The 23,199-nt window shown below is 36.2% G+C and overlaps 1 protein-coding gene and 1 non-coding gene across 9 annotated transcripts in view; one reads left to right on the top strand and one right to left on the bottom strand.

The window, feature by feature from the left end:
• The window catches only part of YES1 (YES proto-oncogene 1, Src family tyrosine kinase), a 72,592-nt gene that overhangs the window by 5,411 nt on the left and 43,982 nt on the right, over positions 1-23,199 (top strand). The gene's annotated exons all lie outside the window — the stretch shown is intronic.
• LOC113253598 (U6 spliceosomal RNA) lies at positions 7,111-7,214 on the bottom strand. The gene has a single exon (XR_003315487.1). It is a non-coding gene; the product is annotated as a U6 spliceosomal RNA (small nuclear RNA).

Below are 23,199 nucleotides of genomic sequence, written 5' to 3'. Positions count from 1 at the left end.
ACAGAGACAATTCCTTTTGCTGATTCTGGCTTTGAAACTTGGTTTGGGGTTGGCTAATTTGGGATGGGTAATACGAAGCATTGGAAGAATCAGCCCTCCAACTTGTATAAGCAGAAGGAAGGAAGAGGTACTGAAGACCGTACTCCTGAACGTTAACAAGTACACATTGTCATTGTGGCCCATACTTAACAGAACACTGGTATATTGGCTCCCATCTTTGTGCTCCCACAAAACTCCTCTGATATGAAAGCATCTTACATTATAATTATTTCTTTCCATTACTGTGATACATGTGGCAAGGAACTGTTTTATATGAATCTTTGAGAACAGTCTCCAGTAGAATAAATGCTTAATAAATTTTGAGTTGTATACAGAGATGTGGTTCTGTGTATTTTATGACTATAATATACAGACTTTTGCTACACATATTTTAAAGATCTGCCTCTACTAAAATTTTGTAAAACTTAGTGGGTTTTTTGGTAAGCTATTGTTAAAACAAATTCTCTAGATTTTTACCCTCAAAAGTTTTGTTTTAGAAAATGATTTTATAAAACAGTTGGTAAACACTTGGAAATGTGAATTTAAAGGTCATTTTGATATTTCTAATAAACTGGAAATTCTTTGTAGTGAAGTTAAACTAGTCTTTAATACGATTTATTTTAAATAAATGTTTTTTAGTGTTTTAATGGATATAGAAAGCTCAAGCTATCCACCAAAGAGAAAAAAAAAAAAAGAAAGAAAACCTAGATTTTTCTAAAATACACTTGTCAGCCTATCATGTTACTAGTGACAATCAATATTATAACCATGGCTTACGTTCATATCTTCCAAGGACCAAAAGAGAAAGAAGTCCTGATTTTCTTGATATAATTCGTGTAAAAGAATGTGTGTTTTATAGGATATGTCTGCTGTTACTCGGGGTGTGGGTGAAGACAGGAAGTACTGGGAGGAAAGGACTGACTGCTGAAACTTAAAGATTGCCTGGTTTCAGCCTATGTTCCTAGCAGTATGTAAACTCTAGATTTTCTTAAACTAATTATGATGTCTAGTTACTTCTCTAATTTTTTAATGTAACTTACAGTTTGTTAGCATTAAGTAGAAATGGGAGTAGAGTGGAGAAAGTTGGTGGCTTTTGCTGCATAATTAATACTTATAATTGTTCTTTGGCAAGTTTATTTCTTTTTTTTCTATTTTCATAATTTTTATTTTGTTATATTAGTCACCATACAGTACATCCCCAGTTTTTGATGCAACATTCCATGATTCTTTATTTGCATGGCAAGTTTATTTCTTACATTTGTTCTCACGCAATTAGTATTTTACAGATAAGAGCATTTTTAGAATAATAGTTGTCAGACATTTGAAAAGGAGCAGAGAAGGCAATATGGTATAATAAGGAAAGGACTAAAAGATAGAAGGCCATCTGGATTTTAATGCCACTTTGGCCAGTGAAGAGCTATGTGGCCTTGGTCAGTTCAGTAAATACCCTATGCCTCAGTTTCACCATTTGAAACAGGAGGTAGTTGGGCCTGATGGTTTCTGATATCCTTTCAGCCTTATATAAATGTGTGGTTCTGTTACAGTTGAAGTTTTTATATTGATAACATTTTAAGAAAATGTTTCAGACTCTAGAATTTGAAATAGATAATAGGTAAGTAAAGGTTGTAGTAAAAAAACTGACCCATAGACTTGGCACTGGACTTTCTCCAGCAAATGTAGTGTTATTTCATTAAGTGGATATTAAACCCATGGTGTAACAAATACTGTGCTAGTTTTGATGTTATAAAAATGTTTGCAGCATGACTGCTGCCTTTTAGGAATTCACAGTTGGGTGGAACTGGCTATGATTAGGAGACTTATAAATTTTGTAGATTGGTAGATCTTTTTAATGTGATAATCTAGTACAGCACTTCTCTGGTTTTTGATGGGATTAGTGTGTGATACCTCTGAAACTTTAATGAATCCCTTTGCACTAGATACTTGTAGCCTCAAGCAAACTGATGCAATTCTCTAGGCAGCAAGACTTGATTTGATTTTCTAGACAGTTCATTACAGATGTGTGACACATATGCAGGTTCCATAAAACTTATATAGAAGTTTTACTATAAGAAGGCACATTTGAAAATAAGGCCTTTACAGAACATTTCAGATTTATTTTGCAGTAAAATTAAAGAGATAAGGGCTTTATTCATTGAAGCAAATAGATGTGATGTCAGTTAACAGATAATCACGACTATTTGGATGATAGCTTTGCCACATTATATCAGGAAAATAGCCACTAACATTAAAACATTTAATCTTTTTTAATTGATAAAAACGCAGAGTAATTGTTCTGGATTTTTTTCTTTAACACATTTAGTTACTAGTTAGAACAAAATAAGCATAAACATTAGAAAATGTTAGCTTTTTAAGGTTTGCACAGAAGATCTTGTAAAAAAACAAAAACAAAAGCAAAAAGCCACTAAAATTATAAGTAAATTGTGTTCCCAAAGTTTGTCAGTTGGGTCTTTCAAAATCAAAATCTTTTCCCAGAAAAAGTCTTTTTTGGAATGTTAGCCTTTTTGGTTAGATTTCTAGTCAGATCATTAGAGTTTATAAAAACAAACAGTTATAATAGTGTTTCATTGGTAAATGTGTTCTGATTGATTTTCAGGTTTTTGTTTTTTTAAATCTGAGCTCTTTGAACATATGAAATATTTGGTCTACTAAATGCTCTGATGATGACCCCATTGCCTTACTAGCTACCCTGTCTCCTCACCTTCCCAGCTCTTCGTCATTTAAAAATCACTGTTATGAGTTTCATATTAGAATTCCAGGACCCTCCCAATGAGGCTTTGCTGTTAAGCTGAATTTAAATACAGGAGAGTCCCTAGTTTCTCCCACCTGCTTATTCCAGGCACTCGAAGCCTATTTCCTACTCTATAGGACGGTGTGAGGAATGGGAAAGCTTCAAAAGATTGGAAATGAGAAACAAAAATGAGGGAAGTAGAAAAGGGCTTGGGAAATTGAGGAATGAGTGTAATGTGGAAGTTTATAATTTCCTCCTTTGTGCCTTTTTTTTTTTTTTGTTTCCCACCCATTTACTATCAAAGGCATTGGGTATGAAGGAGGAAAACCTGTGTTATGGCAGGTGCTATGCTACACGTGTATTCATATGCATTATCGCACTTAAGTATTTGAAATGCCTTTTCAAAATAAAAAAATTGTGGCTGAGATAGATGTTTGTTGCATGTGAAGAAACTGAGGATTAGAAAGTATATGTAATTTGCTAAGGTCACTTGACTAGTGATGACTAGTAGAACTGAATTTATCTAACTGACAATAAGCCTGTTTGCTATAAGTCAACTTCCTTAGGGATAAAGAGCAGTGATGGAAGGGAGGATTTCTTATCTTTTTCCTTCTCTTTTAAACTGTACATTTTTATTGGAGCTGAGAATTTTCAGCCATTTATACTTTTTAATTGAAGTGGCTTTGGAGTACATATTTCATAATGGGAATCAAGGTCAGATATTATATGAACTGAAAAAGATGGGTTATTACATTAAATTCTAGCAAATACTTTCCTTTTATAGGTTTGGCTTTGTAATGGAAAATTGATATATACTAATTCCAAAATGTTCTTTTGTCTTTTTATAACAAGATGCTCAGCCCAGATTAACAAAGAGACAGTGTTTGGATGTTTTTCCAATCAAGTTTCTTTTTTTTAATCTAAATTTAATTCATCAAAAGAACAAAGCAGGCAAAAGATGGGTATTTCACTAACTAAACTGTAGCAAATGCTGTCCGTTTTTAAGTTTGGGATTGTAAAGGGTATACGGAGTCTATGTGTATATAATCAGCTTCTTTTTCTCTTTTCCTGTCACCCCACCTCCCCTGCATTGAGTTTATGCTCAAATATGAGTCTTCTGAGTCAGAAGCTGGCTCAAACTTCTATTGTGCAACATTGCCTTTATTTCTGCTAATTAAATCATTTTTTCCTAGATGAGTTGGTAGAAATAGATGGAAGGTCTGCATTGTCTGAATGGTCCTACATCACATTTTGGATATGCTGCAGAAAGAGAGCATACTTTTAAATTTGCCTTGTCAGTAAGATGGCAGTTTCCTACACCTTGGTACAGACTCATCAGCCATTCAAAGCTTTCCTTCCTTCTGGAGGAAACTGTAGGATTCTTCTTACATACTGGCTTGTTCCTATGAATCTTATTGTTATATGAATTCCTTACTCTCTGGATGAAAAGTCTCATCTAAAGTTCCAAATGGAAATTTTGTTTCCTACTCATTTACCACTGTGTCAAATTCTGTTGACAAAGATTTCCTTAACCACCGTAGAAGCCTTTTCTTCTTTGGCTTCCTTTTATTTCTTCAGTTGTCTCTAAGAATGTACCCTTTGTCCTCTTTAATAAGCTGGAGCATTGTTTTCTAATGGAGAATGCTAGGTTGGTTTTGTAGCATTATTATCCCACATTGAATATAACTCCTTCATACATCACTCCAACAGTTCCATTATTGCCCATGTTTATTAAGTCTACATAAGTGTTGGCAGATAGGTTTAAAACTAACTCTAAACGGTTTTGCCAACTCTAAATGGTGGGAGTGGCTGCTGCTAGAATGTAAGCTCCATGAAGGTAGGGAGGGATCTTTGTTTTGGTTACAGAAGTTATCTCAAGCATCTGGAACAGTAGCACAATGTAGGTACTTATTAAATGCTCTAAAATGTATGACAGTGTAACAGTCTGCTAGCAGTGTTTGCTTCTCATGGGCATGGGAGAAAGAAATGTCAACAAATAGCTAGTTCTTCATTAGAAGCTCCTGCTGTAACCATAGCTGCTTTTTACTCCAGGCTCTTCGGAGTGGCAGGCCTAGGGCTAAACTAGTGGCATCAGTGCTCATGGTGAATTCAGATAAACATTGTACTTGAGTCTGATGGAGAAACTGAGGTTTGATTTGGCAGTGACTTGTGTTAAAGACCAGTAAAAAAAAGTATGTGGAATAAGGGGATTTCTTTCTTTCTTTCTTTTTTTTTTTTTTAAGATTTTATTTGTTTATTTGAGAGAGAGAGAGAGACAGCCAGAGAGAGAGGGAACACAAGCAGGGGGAGTGGGAGAGGAAGAAGCAGGCTCCCAGCAGAGGAGCCTGATGTGGGGCTCGATCCCATAATGCCGGGTCACGCCCTGAGCCGAAGGCAGACGCTTAACGACTGAGCCACCCAGGCGCCCCGGGATTTCTTTTCTTTATATCTTATTATATCTCTAGCAGCTGTGCTTCTTAAAAACTCTGGCGCACATCACTTCCCCTTACATTATGTTGATGTAAATGAGTTATATGCATATATCTGGTTGTAAGTAGACTAAGAACAATAGTCTGTGGTAGGGCTACCTTACACTGACAACCTTAGAAGGGGAGAATGAATTTTTGGTGGAATAGTAGTTGTCTTTCCCCCAGAAGGGGAGAGAAAGTAACGTATTAGTTAAAAAAGTTAGATATCTGTATGGAAATACACTGGTTGTAGAAACATGATTAGACTATTTGAAAGTTGTGAACAAAGATGATATCTTTTGTTGTTGTTGTTTTTAAAGTAAGCCCTGTGCTGAATGCACCCATGACCCCGAGATCAAGAGTTGCATGCTCTACTGACTGAGCCAGCCAGCCAGGTGCCCCAAGATGGTATCTTCTTAATTTAAGACAACATATTAGTACTGAAGCAAACTAATTATGATGGAAAAAGTCAAACATCCTAGCACCTTCTGCAAGTTTGCTTTTTAGAAGCAGAGTATCTGGAAAAATATAATTTCATGTTTTAGGTGGTAAGGGAAGCTATAAAGATATTTGCTGTTTTGAACTTAATTAGGACCAATAGAAAAAAGTGATATGCAAATTATAGAAAGAACTTTTGGAGATAGGGGCATGTTGTCCTGTTTATATTAAAAGTAAGAGGAAAAGTAATTTTGGACTTCAAGTAGATGTATGCTCTAGACTTTAAGAAACATATTTGAAAACCAGTGAAAGTCTGCGATTTCAGATTCTGATGGGCAGTATACCACCTAAAGGAATGAAAAGTCTAAAAATGCCCCAGACTTTATATATGAAGAGCGTAGGAAGCACTCTGATGTGGGAAGGGGTCAGAGAATTGTGGATTGTATCTGCATTTATGTAGTCCTTTTAGTGATTGAGAAAAGATAGGAATTAGCCATATCAAAGAATTTGGTGGGGATGGTAGCAGGTGGGAATTATGATGGAGCTAAAGCCCTATCCCACTCCCGTTCTTATCTCATTACTTTTTACCACCTTAGCCACTCCTGCTGGGGCTTAGATTTTGTTTTTGATTTTTTTTTTTTAAATCAATAGAACTTAAATCAGGAGGAACTCATAATAAAGGTCAAGTGGAAGAGAGGGTCAAGAACCTCTTAGGATATTGTCAGAAGATGAATAGGATTTTTAGAATGATTGATGCTTAGAAGAAAAAAACCTAATGACAATGTAGATGATTCTTAAAGATGAATTCAAAGCTGGAAGTAAGAAGGAAGCCACAGATCCACAACTGAAGGAAGGCGACATAATAAGTAACAGGAAATGCCTAGCAAGTCTTCTTTTCAAATCTCTTGACTTCTGTAACATGCTCTTTAAGTTAGAAAAGCTAGAAGAGAGTAAGAAAGTAGATAAGAGGGCGTCTAGTTTCAGGTGAGTTCAAGCTTCTAAGTCCAGAAGAATTCTGTCTGAAGGCTCCAAAAGACATTTCTGTTATTCCCGGGGCCTTGGTAATAGAGAAACCAACGGAGACAGGTAGACGTTTCCAAAAAAAAATTTTTTTGATTAAACGATATCTTATATCTTAAATGAGGTTTGTTTACTCTTAAGCTTGTTTCTGGGCTTTCATTCTTTTCCATATATTGTTTATTCCTGTGCCAATACCACAAAGTCTAATGATTAGGACCATGATAACAACGAGAAGAGCAGTTAGTGTTGAGTATTGCCTGTGTGCCAGTCACGGCAAAAAATAACTTTAATATATTTTAACTTAATTCATTTCTTACAAAACTCTGAGTTAAGTATTTCTTTTATTCTAACATTTAGCCATTTTATTTCATGAAAGGATTTTCTTTCTTTTTAAAAAAAAATATGGAATGCTGCACAAATTTGCATCTCATCCCTGTCTGCAGGCTATGCTAATCTTTGTATCTTTCCAGTTTTAGTATATGTGCTGCCAAAGTGAGCACTGAGTTAGTATTCTTTTAAGTAGGCTCCACAGCCAGTGTGGAGCCCAACGCGGGGCTTGAACTCACGACTCTGAGCTCAAGACCTGAGCTGAGATCAAGAGGCTTAACTGACTGAGCTACCCAGGCACCCTGAGAAGTTCCATTTATTCATGTACAAGCTAGGACTATAACCAGCTCTCTAACTTCAGAGCCCATTCTCTGAACTGTGAGGTTGTGATTACTAGTAGGACAAATCTCATTTTTCTTTTTCAAAAATTTCCCAGCTATTCTTATGCATTTACTTATCCATATGAGCTTCGCTGTGATTTTGATTTAGATAATGTTAATTATTTAGGTTTATTTAGGAAGAATGGACATCTTTTAATAATGTCTCTTACCATCCAAAAAGTTATAGGTTTCCATTTGTTCTTTATATTACACAGGGTTTTATTTTGGTAATATAGACTTTAAACATTTTTCCTTAAACTTACTTGTAGGTATTATTTCATGTGTGGTTTGAAAAAACCTTGTTACTTGGAAATAATCTCAAAGTTATAGGAGAGTTGCAAGAATAGTACATAGAACTTCTGGATCTCCCTCACCCAGATTTACCAATTGTTAGCATTTTGGTACATTTGATTTTATTATTCCTGCTTTGTGTATATATATATGGGTATTCCCATTCTTTCCACCCCCTCCCACCATTTGAAAATTAGTGCAAACATCACATCTTATTACCCTTAAGTACTTCAGCCTGTATTTCCTAAAAACAGGGACATTCTCTTACACAACCACAGTTATGATTACTAAATTTAGAAATTTTAACAATGCCATTTTACAGTTATCTGGTATACAGTTGTAGGTTGACTTGTGTTTTCCCAAAAGATAGTTTTTTGTCCTAACTCCCAGTACCTGTTAATGTGAACTTCTTCAGAAATCAGTAGTTGTCTATGTAATCAAGTTAAGATGAATTCATACCAAATTAGGGTGGGCCCTAAACCAATATGACCAGTGTCCTTATAAGAAGAGGAAAATGCCATGTGACAACAGAGGCAGAGATTGGAGTGATCCAGCCCAAGCCAAGGAACCTCAGGGATTAACAACAACAATCAGAAGCCTGGGAGGAGGCAAGGAAGGATTCCGTCCAGAGTTGGGAACATGGCCCTGCTAACACCCTTGATTTTGAAATTCCAGTCTGAGAGCATAAATTTCTGTTGTTCTAAGCTTTTTTTTTTTTTTTTTACAGCGGCCCTAAGGAACTAATGTAGCAGTCCATAATCGGTATTTTCCCACTTGTCCTCATAATTCCTTGTAAGAAAATACAGAATCTAATCCATTGCATTTAGTTATTCTATCTTTTTAGTTTCCTTTAGTTTGAACAGCTCTTCAGCACTATCTTTCAGATGCTGGTATTTTTGAAAAGTCAGACTACATGTCTCGTACAGTGTACCTTAGGATTTATCAGGTGTTTCTCATGATTGGATTCAGATTATTAATTTAGGGCAGCAATGCTATATATGGGGTATTGTGTTCTTCCTAGTATAGGCCACGAAGAGGCACTCTATGTTAGTCTGCCCCATTATTGGCAATATTAACTCAGGTAAAGTAATACCTGTTAGGCTTCTTCAGTGTAAAGTTAGCATTTTTTTCTTTTAAATTAAGTAGTAGTATGTGGGAAGTACTTTTAGCTCATTTATCAGTGAGTCTTGTCTGAATTGATTATTTCAGTGTTGGTTGCAAAATAATACTTTTCTAATTCTGTAATTCCTTCTACATTTATTAGTTGAGATTCTGTAAGAGAAAACCTTCCCTTAGTCCTAGTTTGTTTATTATCAGAATGATTTATAGAGTTTTTTTAGTTGACAGGTTACAGTCCATTAATATCCTTATTCATTTTTTTAAAAAGATTTTGTTTGAGAGAGAGCACACACAAGCAGGGGGGAGAGGGAGAAGCAGACTCTGTGCTGATCAGGGGAGCCCCATGTAGGACTCTATGCCAGGACCCTGAGATCATGACCTGAGGCCAAAATCAGACCCTTAACCAACTGAGCCACCCAGGTGCCCCTGTCCTCATTCATTTTGATGCTCAAATTTGTTCTATTTTTGGCCAGCAAGATCTTCAAGATGGCTCCTGTGTACTTTTGATACATTCCCATCATTTTTTGAGTACTACTATTTTTTTTTTTTTTTTTTTTTTTGGTGTGAGGTGTAGGAGCCTAATCTGGTGCTTACCTTGCTCTAGCCATTTACCCAAGGAGCATTGATTCCTTTTTAGCAGGTGTGTGTCGTTTTGAGTGGTTTGTTTTTAAAGTATATTTTTATTGGCTATTTTTGGTATATAAAAAAAGCTATTTCTGGATATATTTTGTAATTGCTCTGTAGAAAGGTCTTGTTTCTGATGGTTTTTCATTTAATTCTCTTAGGTTTTTCTGCATAAATAATCATTATGCATAAATAATGATTCTAACCCAACTCATTTCTAATATTTATCCATCTTACTTGGTTCTCGTGTTTAATTGCATTGGTTAGTACTTTCAGAACAGGTCAAATGTTGTTATAAATTTAATTTAGTAAGACTGTTTCTAGGGTTTGCCATTAAGCCATGATGCCAGTTTATTTGAGCTTTAGCTCTAGATATATAATAGAAGGATTCTTCTATTTCCGTGTCGTGGAGGGTTTTATTTTATCAAGTAGGGGTTGATGCTGACTTAATTTTTTTCTTGGGTTTTTTCCTTTAATAAATGGCTTATTTTTTTAATACAATGAATTAATCTTATAAATAGACATCCTAATACAAACTATCCTAGACTCTATCGATAGACTGTCAATAGAGTCCGAGACTCTATCCTTAGAGTCTGAGAATGAGCTACATATTTTTTTTAGTAGAGAAACATACAACTGTGGTTCCAGGCACTCGGGTATAGTGGTGAAAGGAAAAAAAAAAAACCCCGCAAGCGAAAGGAAAACTCTGTTTCCTCTGTAGAGTACCCACAGAATACTCTGGTCAACAGACATGTGGGGTTTTTCCCATACCAACTAATTTTCCAACACCAGCTGGGTGTTCTTCAGTTCAGTTTTGACACTATTAACCTGGAGTTAGTGTTAGATGTCACAGATTAAGGGCTCAGTTTTTCAAGACTGCTCCCCCACCCCCAGCCTCAGGTGCCAGTTGCAAATAGTGGATTCTCAGGTTACCCACAGCTTCTGTCCAACAGGGTTATAAATTGGGAGTTCTTGCAACTCCTTCCTCAGGTCTGATAATCTGCTAGAATGGCTAACAGAATTCAGAAAAACAGTTCACTTACTAGATTTAGTGGTTTGTTATAAAAGAGTGCAACTCAGGAACCACCAGGTGGAAGAGGTGCATAAGGCAAAATATGTGGGAAAGGGCGTGAACTTCAGGTAAGCCACCCTCGTAGCACCTCCCTGTGTTCACCAACCTGAAAGGTCTCTGAACCCTTTCGGTTAGGATTTTTATGGAGGCTTCTTTACATAGAAGTAACTGGTGAAATCACTGACTGTTGGTTATTAGCTTAACCTCCGGCTTCTTTTCCCTTCCCCGAGGTGGGAGTGTGTGGTGGGGCTGAAAGTCCCCAACCAACTAAATCACACATGGTGTCATCTGGCGACCAACCCTCTACAATTAGGGCTTTCCAAAAATCACCACATTAACCTAAACTCAGGTGTGGTTAAAAGAGACTTACTATGAATAACAGAAGGTGTTCCTTTCACCTTTATTGTTCTTAACCACTTAGGAAATTCCAAGGGGTTTTAGGAGTTCTGTGCCAGAGCTCCTTGGCTCTAGCATTTTTCTGGCATCTGTTACTCTGTGTAACAAGTGGTTGGGAAGCAGGTATTTTGATAACCCAGAATGTCTGTTGAAACAATACTACAACCAAGAAAATTGCAATCTCTGAAAGACAAATGGCCTGGACTTCTCTCTTAGGTTAAATCTTTATATCAAAATGTTAGAAAAATCAAAGGACAAATTAGATATGCTTTAAGACTAGAAAGTAGAAAAACATATTATTTTATATTTGTACTGCATTTTCAGGATGGTCCTAGACTCTAGATCTGAAAAACAAAAAATTATGTTCAGTGAGCAAATATGGTGGCAGAGGAGAGAACAGTGCTGCTGGTCCTTGGTGGTTATAGAATCCTAGGGATTTTCAGTGCAATTACTTCTCCAGGAAAACTTAATAGCTAGTGACTAAGTAATGCTTATTTGCTAGCAATTCAACAGAAGATTCTTGAGGGTGGGAAGAGAGAGATTTACCTTACTCAGAGCTCTTCAGCTAGATCTTGCCCTTGTTCCCCTGACCTTTCGGCTCTGTCAGGATTGGGCTATCAGCAAAAGAAAAATAAGGAGGAAGCTTTTTCTGAATGCTTTGGAAGAGATTAAAGAGCATAAGACTGATTTATTCATGTAAGTGTCAGAAATTGAATTTACCCATTAAATACATGCTTTTTTGGATGGATTTTTGGAAAAGGTTTAAAGTATTTTCATGCTTATTGATTTCTTTAGGTCTCCTATCTTTAACTGAACTAATTTTATTAATTTCTATTTGCCTAGACAGTCATCCTTTTTATCTAGTTAAACAATTTTTCTAAATATATTTTTTAAGATTTTATTTGTCAGAGAGAGTGTGCGCGTGCGTGCACCAGCAGGGGGAGTGAGTGGCAGGCAGAGGGAAAAGCAGGCTCCCCACTGAGCAAGGAGCCTAAAAGAGAACCCTGGGATTACGACCTGAGCGGAAAGCGGATGCTTAACCGACTGAGCCACCCAGGCGTCCTTCATCTAGTTAAAATTTTATGAGCAGGGTGTTATACAGAATTCCCTTTTACAGTCTTTTCAGATCCTTGATGGCTCTAGCACTCTTCTTGCACCTAATACTCTGTTTTTTGTTTTGTTTTTTAATTAAGATTAAATCTAGCCATTTATTTCACTGATTTTTATTTGTAAACCATATTGGAATTTTTTTGTTATAATAGTGAAAGAACAGAAAATTAAAAGAAAAGTTAATGAATTAGAAACAACAGAAAAAGCAATCTCAGTATGATTTACAAATAAAAATCCTCTTTTGGATTTTTTTAGTTTTTGTTTTTTCCTTTTTTCTGTTTTGGTAATAAGTGTGTAAGGCTGCAAATTTTGCTCTGAATACAGCCTTCACTGCAGCTCACTGATGTAGCAGAGAGTTGTTATTTTTTTTATTTTTTAACTTAGTCTGTTTCCTCTTTGACACAAGGGTCATGAAAAACTTTATGTATGCATCTTATTTAGGAAAACTTGAAAACTTATTTATTTATTTATTTATTTATTTATTTATTTATTTATTTTTAAGATTTTATTTATTTATTTGACAGAGATAGAGACAGCCAGAGAGAGAGGGAACACAAGCAGGGGGAGTGGGAGAGGAAGAAACAGGCTCATAGTGCAGGAGCCTGATGTGGGGCTCCATCCCATAATGCCGGGATCACGCCCTGAGCCGAAGGCAGACGCTTAACCGCTATGCCACCCAGGCGCCCCCCCCTTTTTTTTTAAAGTAAACTTTACCCCCAATGTAGGGCTGGAACTCATGACCCTGAGAAATCAAATCACATGCTCTACTGACTAAGCCAGTCGGGTACCCCAAACAGAACATTCTTGTTTTGCCATTTCCTTAGATTTTATAGCATATATTCTGTTGTCAATACTCAATGAATGATACAAAATCAGAAAATTGTTTCCTCACAAGGTATTTATGTATATGGGATTTTAAATATCTATTCCCCAAACCAGAAATATAAAATGTAGACCATAATGATATGACAAATGTTGATGTAATTCAGTCCAGCAAACTTTTTTACATGCTTGATCTGAGCAAACAAATACTGCTAATACTGCTGTTAAGATTCTGGTACTAGCACTAGATAGTATTGGGGAGTAAAAAAAATTCTTGTTGAATTCTAATAGTTTTCCATAATTGGAAACTTGCACTCTTGTATATGAGAAACCTTAAAAATCAAACGTGTTCTTTTTTTAAAGAAGATTTTAGACAATGTTTTATATACACTTGGTTATTATATGTATGTTTTTTAAAAATGATAATTGGGATTAAAATAGATCTCAGAGGTAAGGAATAGTTCAGAAATATTGTACCAGTGTTCTGGCTTTAAATTGTAAGTCATGCTAAGGAACTCGAGACTGAGAATAAGTGATCATTCTTAGCTTGGGGGAAAAGGCTCATCATACAATATGAAGATAGAAGGAAAGGAAACAACTTTAATTAAAAACTTGGTCTCCTTTTAATGCAACAGCTTCATCAGACTAGAACAAAACCATTCACACTATTTCCACATTCATTTTTTACTTCAAAAAGTAAAAGCAGGCAACTTCATATTCTTTGGAGATTCAAACTGTAGATGGAGATGTAGATTTCTTCAGAACATATGTCATGCAGATATATTTGATTTTTATGATACAGATATGGTCCATGAGCTCAATTATATAAAAATTTGATATATCCAAATACTTTTTTCCCATAAAACTGATTTCGAGTATCTATAATATTTCTACATGGAAATAGTAGCTGTTGTTAAATAATAAGCAATGCAGAAAACTAATATCAAATGCTGTTGCCACCCTGAATTGATAAGATGATGTCAGAGGTAGCTAAATGGTCACTATGCATTTGTCTTTCTAATATAGCTCCTATTTTCTTGTCACCCACTTTATACTGACATTTTGAGGCTAGAGCAGTTTTTGAAGTCATAGCATTATCAAGTCTTTACACCTTAAAGGGGTTGTAGGTAATTAGTAAATTAATCTGATATATGTTAATTTATTCTGGGATGAATTTATTTTTTTAATCTTGTGTGCAGTGTTGTTGTTTTTTTTTTTAATCTATATTCCCTTCAGTTAAAGAAGCCAGATTCAAACTTTAATTTGTTGGCTAATATTTATCTTTCGGCTCCAGTCGTAAACATTGATTGGGAAAGGATATGTAATTCATTTCAACAGACGTTAAAAGAAAAAAAATTATGTCTACTTCAGGCAAGACACCATGTCAATTAAGCTTTTTAGGAGATAAAAAGGAAACTCTATTTATTAGTTTCCTGTTTATTTAATATACTACTATGTAGACCTGCAAGAAGTTTTGTATTGGAGGTTTAAAGTTCAAAGGCGGATCAAGAGAGGAGAAACACACATTCAGGGAAGACGTGGTGGAAGTGGGATTTGAGTATGTTTTGAAGGATAAATAAAATGGACATTCCAGAGGTAGCAAATAACATGAACAAAGACACAAAGAAGATGGCAAAGGCAAGATGTTTTCTGGTGATAGTGTGCTTCTAGCACAGGAATATATGTGCTTCTAACACAGGAATAGGGGTCAGTCATATACTTAAAAGTGGTGGCTTTCAAACTGAACTGTTGCTACTCATCACCTGGGGTGTCTGTAGAAATGTAGGCTCCTAAAGTGTACCTCTAGAAATTATAATTCAGTAAACCTAGACTAAGAGCTGGGAATCTTCATTTTTAATAAATACCTGAGGCTATTGTAGGGAAACGTTTGTACAACTTGAAGCTTTAAATTGGGTTCATTTTGAATCTGGTAAACCACTGGAACTCTGAAGTCTTACTGCCTCATTTGCTGTATGACCTTGGACAAGTTACTTAACCCTCTGTGTATCAGGTTCTGTATCTGTAAATAAGAAAAGTAATTGTTTTTTAGGATATTTTGAGGCTTAAATGAGATAAACCGTTTTAAGTACTAAGCATAGTGGCTATAATGTAGTATAAGTGTCATCTGTTGTTTGATAGTTCTCATTGTCATCTAATTAAGAGAAATGTATTTTTTTTTACTAGATTACAATTCAGTTCATTAGTTATTCTACCCTACATGCTTCATCAGACTACTTCTAGGTGTATTACCTTGTGTTTAGTTACTTCCTTTACTCATTTATTCATCAAAGCCCTTTGAAATGTAGTGAATATGCACATTATTAAATATATATATAAAATATGAACGTCATAACTACTTGTTCTCAGTTTGGTCACATTGATTTTTGTTTTATTTATTTTTTAAGATTTTATTTGAGAGAGAGTGCTTGTGAGTGGGGGGAGGAGCAGAGGGAAAGGGACAAGCAGACTCTGCACTGAGCTCGGAGCCTGATGTGGGGCTCGATTTCAGGACTCTGAGATCATGACCTGAGCCAAAATCAAGAGTTGGACACTCAACCAGCTGAGCCACCCAGGTGCCCCTGATTTTTTTTAGTATTTGGTAATGAAATGCATGGTTAGCAAATGAAATACTTTTTCTATTTGAGGCAAAACAATATAATGTAACAATTCATTTGAATGGATTTTAATTCACTTAAAAATGCAGAGGTACTATGGATATTGTTGGAGGTTTTAATTCATTTAAAAATGTAATTTAAAAATGGAACGAACAATATGGCATTTTAGATTTTTTTAAAAATTTGTTGTTAGAGGGAAATTTTTTTAGAGGGAAATTTGACATATACCACAACTTTAAAAAAGCATAACTTTTGATTCATAGAAATCTTTTCTATCGAAGTGTTCAAATACAGTCAGTTGTCATTATCTGCACTAGTTCTGGTTTAGAAAGTCACTGTGAGGGGCGCCTGGGTGGCTCAGTTGTTAAGCTTCTGCCTTCGGCTCAGGGCGTGATCCTGGCATTCTGGGATCAAGCCCCACCTCGGGCTCCTCCACTGGGAGCCAGCTTCTTCCTCTCCCACTCCCCCTGCTTGTGTTCCCTCTCTCGCTGGCTGTCTCTCTCTCTGTCAAATAAATAAATAAATAAAATCTTTAAGGAGAAGGGTTTAAAGAAAAAAAAGAAAAAAGAAAGTCACTGTGAACACTGAGTTAGTGAATACTGACTCATTGCTCCTAGAGGAATTACAAGGTTAGGTTCCTGTGAGCCTCTGGTTACAACGTTTCAGTCAACTGATCAATTCATAATCTCATTCCATGTGTGCTTCTCTTCCATGTGTGACATCTTATTTAATGTATACTGTTGATTCATTAACACTAAACTCACAAATAGCACTAGAACTGATGTCCAAGTGAAGCCTATATAACATATTCTCTGTAAGGCACACCTCAGCATTTTTGGTTTAAGAACCCTAGGCAGCACTTCAGCACCGACACCTGGGGGCCATTTTAAACCACAACATCGCCAACAAAACACACACACAAAGTGACACTAGATAGACTGCAGAAAGGACACTTTACAGTAGGAGAGCCTTATTTGACTTGAGCTGGGGACATGTGGATCTGGCAACTTTTCACAGCTCTGCACATACCTGCAAATGACCATAAAAACGCCATGAGCATTGAGTTAGGGGTTTACAGAGAAATCTTAATAGAGTAGGCTAATTCACAAATAACTCACTCAAATTAAGTACCCTTATATCTCTCCAGGGAGGGAAGAAAAGGAAAATGCCTCCATGTTTGGTGTTTTTACAAAGAAGGAAGTCACCCATGTACTCACCCAGAGTCTCCCATCTTTAAATCCCTGGTAGTTTTGGTAATTGCTCTGCTGAGACCAGTTTCCTGTTGAATTCTTGTTAGGGTGCACTTGAAGAACAATTGGGTCCAGTGTCATCCAAACAGGTTTATGCCAACCACAGCCCTGTTACCAGGATTCAGGCCTTTTACAATGCTTCTATCTCCTTCCAGCCACTTAGAACAAGGCCAGCTTTGCTTGTTTCTCTTTCAACCCCCAAGGCTAGTGCTTCAGAGGTTTGATAAGGGAAGAGGAAGATGGTATCTCTGTTTGGCTTATTCCCCTCTAAGACCTAGTTAGATGAGTGAGTTCACTCGATTAACTTTGTTTTACTTTGAGAGCTAAATAAATTAAACCATTCTTTTAATTTAGAAAAGTTATGTTCCTTAATACCTAATTAACATGATATATTTTGAGCCAAAACACGCTCACTATCTAAACCATATTGGATCAGTATAATTTTGATAGCCTATTTGTTACAAATATAGACACTGTGGTAGGCAGAATTATGGCTTCCCCCGAAAATCCATATCCTAACTCCCAGGACCTGTGAATGTATTAGGTTACATGGCTGAGGGGAATTACAGTGGTAGTTGGAATTTAGGTGGCTAATTAACTGATTTTAAAGTAGGAAGAGTAGCCTGGATTGTCCAGGTGGGTCCAGTTTAGTAACAAGGGTTTTTAAGAGTGGAAGAGGAAGGCAGAAGAGTCAAAGAAATGTAACAGGCAGAAGCTTAGCCAGGCAGTGTTGCTGGCTTTGAAGATGATGAGACTACTCCATGAGCCAAGGAATGAGGGCAGCCCCCAGAAGCTGGAAAGGACAAGAAAACCAATTCTCATAGGTTCTCCAGGAGAGAATGCAACCTTGTTGCCACCTTGGTTTAAGCCTAATGAGACCCACGTGAGACTTCTGAATGGTAAAATAATACATTTGCGTTGTTTAAATCTACTGTTTGTGACAGTTTGTTATGGCAGCAATAGAAATAGGTAATTTTGTTATGTCTGAAGTGGAAGTAGAAAACACTGAGGCAGAATCTGAATTCATTCAACTTCTGGCTTTGTCTCTATTACTAGCTTTATGACATAGAACCGAGTTACTTAATGTCTCAGGTTTTAATTTCCTCATTTGTAAAACAGGGATAATAATGGCACATATCTTCAGTGGTTACTCTCTGGATTAAATAAGTTAGTGCATCCAACTCCTTTTTACTTTATATACATTTGTTATTTAAATTTTATTCCAACTCCTTTTTACTTTATATACATTTGTTATTTAAATTTTATTTTATTTATTTATTTTTAAAGTAGGCTCCGCGCCCAGTGTGGGGCTTGAACTCATGACCCCGGGGTTAAGACCTGAGCTGAGATCAAGAGTCAGATACTTAACCAACTGGGCCACCCAGGTGCCCCACATCTGTTATTTAAATTTTAATATGATGAGCATGGAGGAAATTTGCAGTTAAAAAGAAAATTTAAAAAACCTCTTAATACAAGAAGAAATTAGAAATTGTGTTTAATAAATGTCCTATGGACACTTATAATTGCAAGAAAAGTTTTGGCCATATATGTGACAAAATGTGTCTCAAAATAGGCATTTTGCCAATAAGAAATTTGGGAAGACTGAGTTAATTTAGCATTCCTGTTTTCTTTAGTGTAAATAACTTATGTTTATTTTGCTTATTATTAAAGGAAATAGCTAAAAAACTTTGTTAATTGTATATTACAAACATTAATATCAGGTGAAAAATTAACCAGTAAATGATACGTATAAATGCTTAGAAAAATCTGTGTAGAGGCGGGGAAGTAGATATGTGAACTTACTGTCTTATGCTGATTTTTCCAATTGAACTAAGTTGAGCTCTCAGATTTAGTTTTGTTATAACCTTGGATCTATACTTACTGCTAGAGAGCTGTAAAAGGTTATGTGATGATTTTTCCCAAACGTTTTTTCCACTTTATATAAGGTTTTCTGTTCAGTTTGGAAGAAGATATGAGGAAGGCATTTAGAGTGTGCTAATTCAAGTTTTAAAAGGTGTTTTTGAGATCTGTTCCCAACTCTAGCTGTAAGTGTGCTGTATAATTTGAAACTTTCTTAGAATATCCTTAAATCTTTTTCTTGTATAGATATATTTTTAAAAAGTATACCTTGTAGTCTGTCTTGCATCATTAGCTGTTCAGATCAGAAGTTCAGGGAGTTAAAAAAATAAAGAGAATAATCCTTGTTACATGTTTCATGTTGATATCACATTTTCCATTCGTATGAAACTTAAAATCAGGGAAGTGTAACTTAAAACTTGACTAATTACTAATATATTCTTATCATAGCTAATTCACTTAAGTAAAATAATTCTTGTGAAACATTAATAGCATTTACTTAATGGATGGAGTTGTAAGCCCCAAGTGTTTTGATTACCTAGACTTCCTCATTTTCTAAGACCTTCCCCACATGCCATGTTTCTATGGTGATCCCACTGGCTTAAGGGGTCTGGGCTAGAATCCTTTAGGAATTTGGAGTTCATAGTTAGAATCCCTCTGTCTAGCTCTAAAATGAAGATCTATAACTCTGGAACTATTGGCAGCCATGTTCTACCCTGTAAAGAGTCGAAAAAGCCATTCTGTTGTAGGAGAGAAGAATGATACAGATGAACAGGATAGCAGAGGTGAAAGATGGAGAGACTGAAACAAACACATGAAGGGAAAGGAGGAGAGAGATTGATAAATAGGGAGGGGAGGAGAAGATGAGGAAGAAAGGGTTGAAAGTGGAGCAGACAGAAGGACCAGAAAAAAGAAAACAAAGAAATGTACTTTTTATTATTTAAGTTCTTGGTTCTAATTTTTCCCTATGACTTTGAATTCCATGAGAAAGTACTGTAGGCTTTATAACAATTCTTTTTGCTTCAGCTACCTTTAGTTAGATTCTGTCCTTGTAGCCAGAAGAGTCTTAACCAATGCAAACACTTGCTTTTGTTCTAGTATGTGTTAGCTGCTCTCTGTATAATGTCAGTTAGTTGTCACAACCTTGCAAGATAGGTATTATTAATCATCATCAAAAAAAAAAAAAAAGGAACTTAAGGTTTAGGAGCAATTTAAGTAATTTGATAAAGGCACAGTAGTTAATAAGTGACAGAACCAGGATTGAAATGTAGGTCTAACTCCAAAGTTAGTTCTTACTCATTCACTCTAAAAATACTGGGTATCAGCTGTGGGGTAGATGGTAGGCTAACCTACAATAGAGACAAAAAATTTGCTGTCCCAAGTTTACAGTTTAGAGGAGGATAGAGACAAATAGGCAATGACAATTCAGGGTAGTAAATGGTTGGGGGAGGGAATAAAATATGCTGTAAGAGCACTTAAGAGGTCAGGGAAGATTCCTTGAATGTTTAAGGCCTGAAGGTTGGCTAATTATAAGTCAAGCATAAGGAAAGGTAAGTTTTGCCAAACAGTTGGAAAAGAACATGGTACATTTGAAGATCTAAAAGAAATTTAGTACGTAGGGAGCATAGAATGTAAGAGATGAATGGAAAGAGATGAGCCTGGAGAGGTAAATTCTGTGGAGCTTTCTATTTCAGATTAAGGTGTTTGGCCTTTATTTTGGGAGCAAGAGGAGTTCAGGGCCATTGAAGGCTCCTGTTAACCTTTAAAACTATCAGTTTGACCAGGAAAATGGGTTATCAGATATAGCAGAGCATTGCAATTTGGGACACCATGGGCAAGTCGAGATCAAAGGAGAAGAACCTTACTTTATAGAGAAAAGGAGAAAGTGGGAAGTTGAACAAAAGTCCTTTAGAGGAAATTGAGAATTCTGTGGTAATGGTTTCTCATAGGCTGAGTTGTGGTATTTTCTTATTGTCCGAGCTTGTTGCTGGGCAAGGAGAAATTCTTCCCTTCTCCTGTCGAAGGAGTAAAGTAGGCTTCTTCCTGTTGGGAATGTGAGGTATGTCTCTTCCTTTTGGGATCCACATTCTCAAGCCCTAAGGCATGAGAACTCCCCCTTCTGGCCTCCCACTCCATTTTAAATGAGGTTTCCTTTATTCCGTTTCACACTCCTAATCTCATTTTCTTTGTAGAAAACACATCTTCACACTGCAAATGTAAAAGGCTGGAGAAACTGTAACACTGGAGGTATGGAGGTCAGTTAAGGAAGTTGTTGCAATAGTACAGACAGTACATGATTAGTAGCCAAGTGAAGTAGTGATTAGTTGGAGAAGTGGAAGAATTTTGGAGATTACAGGGTAGTGTGGTCAGGTCCTGGTGACTCATTGGATATGTGGGATATGAGTTAAGAATGACTCTCAGGAGTCTCGCTAAGGCAGTATGTACTTACTATTCATTGAAACACAGGTGACAGAAGGAAGGGTGGGTTTTGATGGGAAAGATGACAGGTCCCATTTTGGAGACGGTAAATTTGAAATTCCTGGAAGGTGTTCCAGTGGCTGCCCAGCTAAAAGAGCCTCCTATAGTGAGTGGGTATTTTGGCAAAACTAGAACTAGTCTTTCATCTTCACCCTTTGTTTCTGGAAGAGAATGCCTGCAGGTACATATGTAATAAGTTTTTATATTTTAGAAGATCTGAGAGACTTTTTCTGTTAATTTAAAAAGTAAAACCACATTCTCTTGTAACAAATTGCTGGAAAGACTATAGAAGAAAAAAGAGGCCTATTTAAAGGCAAAATTGGTATTGAACACATCCATTTACCTAGTAGATATCCAGGCAATTATATTGGCATTGATTCTTGAATGAAACAGGCTAAGAAAATTAAACAATAAACTTTTAAGTACCTGGTATATACCAAAACCATACTTTTTAATTTATTGTGGACAGGATAGAATTTTCTTAATGAAAGGTAGAAATTAAAATAAAAAAATCTTTAACATTTGGTAATTAAAATTTTGAAACAAACATTTAATTTGTATCAAATTCTAACAAAATTACTTGTAATAATATATCATCTTGCTTGAGAAAGGATATTAGGTAGGAAAATAAGCCAAAAAGGACACTGTTTTAAAAGAACATGTTTAGGGGCACCTTGGTGGCTCAGTCAGTTGAGTGTCTGCCTTCAGCTCAGGTTATGATCCCAGGGTGCTGGGTCTCCCTGCTCCCAGTGGCGAGTCTGCTTTTTCCTCTCCCCCTGCCCCTCCCCCGCTCATGCTTTCTCTCTCTCTCAAATGAATAAAATCTTAAAAAAAAAATGTTTATTGTGTCCGCTTTGGCAGCACATACATTAAAAACATGTTTATAACTTCTGTACATCTAAAATTCAAAACAAAGTTTTTGTAACTGGAAAATGGTTTCCAATGGACATAATATGTACAAATTAAATTCTTTTTTTTTTTAAAGATTTATTTATTTATTTATTTGACAGAGACAGCCAGTGAGAGAGGGAATGCAGGCAGGGGGGGGTGGGAGAGGAAGAAGCAGGCTCCTAGTGGAGAAGCCTGATGTGGGGCTCGATCCCAGAACGCTGGGATCATGCCCTGAACTGAAGGCAGACGCTTAACGACTGAGCCACCCAGGCGCCCCCACAAATTAAATTCTTGGATATCAATTAAAACTTATTAAAAAAAAAAAACTTCTTATTCCTATTATTAGAAATATTGGCTTGAGTATGAGAGGCAAGTGTGTAGCTTCTGCTAATTCCTGAGAAAAGGCTAGTGGTTGAATAGAAGACAAGACCTGCACCAAAGGTATCAAAGATCAGAAAAGTTCCTAGTCTCTGAGAACTGTAACAGATTAAACTGATTCCTTCTTACCTTACTTCCCAGCTCATCTCCCGCTATGCTGCCCTTCATGTGATTCATGTGACTTATTTTGGTTTTTGAAGCACATCTGACTACTCCTTCCTTGCTTGTTACTTCTATTGCTGAAAGCTTCCTCTCCCCAAATCTGTATTAATTTCGTGTGTACAGTTGTGGGTTCAATTTATATACCAATTAAACTTTTAAGTTTTAAATCTATTGGCTAAAACATACATTGAAACTTAAGGTATTGTTACAGCAAAAGCATGGTGGGAATAAAGTAAACGTAGGAATTTGGGGAAAATGAAAAGACTTTCAGGTCAATTTTATAAACTTTCTGAAAATGTGTATCTAATTTTTCCTGCTCTTTAGTCTTAAGTAATACCTAATTATTTACTGTAATTTGAAGGTATAAAATCTTGGTAAAGGACAGTAGTAGATAAAGTGTGAAAATCTGAGAGGATAAAAATTTTTAAGAGGGGGTACCTAGGTGACTCAGTCAGTTAAGCGTCTGCCTTCGGCTTAGGTCATGATCTTGGGGTCCTGGGATTGAGCCCAAAATTGGGGGGGGTGTCTCTGCTCAGCGGGGAGTCTGCTTCTCCATCTGTGCTCTCCTTCTCTCCCTCTCTCTCAAATAAATAAAATCCTTTAAAAAAATCTTTTTAAGATAGGTAATCAGCATATTTTTTTTTCAAAAGTTGAATTTGTAGAGGGAATGATGCCTGATAAATACTTACATGTGCCTTTCTATCAACAAACTT

Source organism: Ursus arctos, unplaced genomic scaffold, assembly GCF_023065955.2.
Source record: "Ursus arctos isolate Adak ecotype North America unplaced genomic scaffold, UrsArc2.0 scaffold_17, whole genome shotgun sequence".
In the NCBI taxonomy this organism is placed as follows: Eukaryota; Metazoa; Chordata; class Mammalia; order Carnivora; family Ursidae; genus Ursus; species Ursus arctos.
Note: the sequence above shows the minus strand (reverse complement) of the source record. Positions and strands in the feature narration are given on the sequence as shown.